Below are 2,048 nucleotides of genomic sequence, written 5' to 3'. Positions count from 1 at the left end.
TTTACGCTGTGGCATCAACATTCGACATACTTTGGGCAAAATACTTTCATTCAACCCTGCGACTTATCTCTTTCCACTGAAGAGACCTTCATTCTTGACTCGAGCAGGTGAGAACCGAGCACAAGGAAGGGTGCTTTTGAACAAAGCCAGCTGACCTCACTACTGCATCGCGACATCCAAGCTCGTTCTTCCCGACCTGGTGGTACTTTGTGTTGCCAGCTTCAGTCACGGTAAGTAAACCACTTTCCTATTTTTCCATGTGTCGTTTCGCTTCTCATTACAACACCTCCACTAAACTCAACAATCTCCAGTTGCCACACGAGTTTGATCGTGTTGGAGTGGATTTAGCCTCCTGTGTTGGTGCCTATGCATGCATGCACACGCATTCGCAACCCATTCATTTCCACACTGTTAACTCGGCAAAGTAGTTTCTTCATCTGCTTGATGAATTGTACACTGACAGCTTGGTGAGTTAGTAGGCTCGGTTTGTTAGGCTAAAATTAATTACATCCCAATCGGTAGACTTCAGTTAAAGTGTGTCGTTGAGAGGTTGGACACACGTCATATTGGTGGCGGTTTCTGGAGCAGGTATGCAAAATCTGAAAGGAGTCGCTTACATTTGGTGAAGTTATTTTTATCAGTAAGGGCGCTCTGTGTATTGTCGCTACACTTCCATGCATTCGTGGGCATTGGTGTGCATCTCCACTGCCACTTATGCTACAAACTTTTGCACGTGTTCAACACATCCACAGTCAATGATTTGTGGAACTCAGGCTTGCCTGATGTAACTTTCCTGTGTTTTAGGCAAAGGGGGTATCTGCCGCCTACCAACTATCCGAGGACCATGCTACGCCCACTTTGAAGATCATGGATGCATTCCACAGCACGCCAGTGTGTGGGACTCATTTACGGCGGTTGCAGAGACAACGTGAACCACTTCAACCCCATGAAGGAATGCAAACGTACTTGTGGTCAAAGGATCACTTTAAAATGTCACACTTTTTGATTAACACTGCATAAATAAATCTGGTGTCTTAAAAATTGTCCAGTTTCTTCTACCTGCCGTAACTGTTGTTGTGGAGGCATTTTCCTGTCTCCTTTGCGAATCTGGCTGGTGGCGAAATTCATTCAGATGCCATTCTAGTAACGAGGCGGTTTGACTTGATAGCCTGGACTCAGCACGTAGCTAATGACAATTTGTTGCAAAATTTGAAGATGGAGGCACTTTGCTTTATACCACACGAAAGACGTAGCTCTGTAATGCATTGATGGGGGTTGTTGAAAGCGCTGGTTTTGTGGAACTCCAGTTAATTTGTTGAGGTAGAATTCAATGCTGCCTCAGGATCCCGGCAGAATGCAATTTCCTTGGCTTCTGGACTATACAAAGACCGGTCACTTCTACAGCTTAATAGGACGATTTAAATTGTATAAATCAAACAAACAGAAATGGTGTCAGCCATTTTGACCGCAATTATATCCCACCCCTTCCTATTGTATCGTCTGACATGACATGGCCTGCCTTGACCCGGCATGAAATGACATGGCTTGCAAAAATTCGTTGTGGCACGGTGACATCTGCAGATATTTCTCCGGTCACCCTTTTTATTGCTAACAGGTGGACATAGATCCAGTGATAAATGCGCGGAAATGCCTTTTCACTAGTCAGCCAGTCGCACAGTCATCTCACGGTCCAGCAAATTAGACTGCGAATCAACTAGCAAGATGATTCCCCCTTAATCTGTTGAAACAGTAAATATGATAAAGACAGGACGTTAGTTGCCAATCATTGCAGCGATGTAGTGAATTCCTGTTAACTGCTCAACAGTTGCTCTTTGTGTCTGTTGGAAGTCAACAAAGGCATGAGGCTATTGGTGCTGCAAATTCGAATGGCTCAAAGTAGAACAAAGGATAAACGTGAACGTCTGCAACGATCACAGTGAAACACTTCTGAAGTGTTCTGACAGATCCGCCATTGTTCAAGCAGAAGCGAGTATTTGTCCCGTTTGAGCACGATTTGATATTTGGGTGTGCTGGAAGCGTTGACTCTG

This window comes from Echinococcus granulosus (genome assembly GCF_000524195.1).
Source record: "Echinococcus granulosus chromosome Unknown EG_S00117, whole genome shotgun sequence".
NCBI lineage: Eukaryota > Metazoa > Platyhelminthes > Cestoda > Cyclophyllidea > Taeniidae > Echinococcus > Echinococcus granulosus.
The sequence above is the reverse complement of the archived record's forward strand: the minus strand, read 5'-3'. Positions refer to the sequence as shown.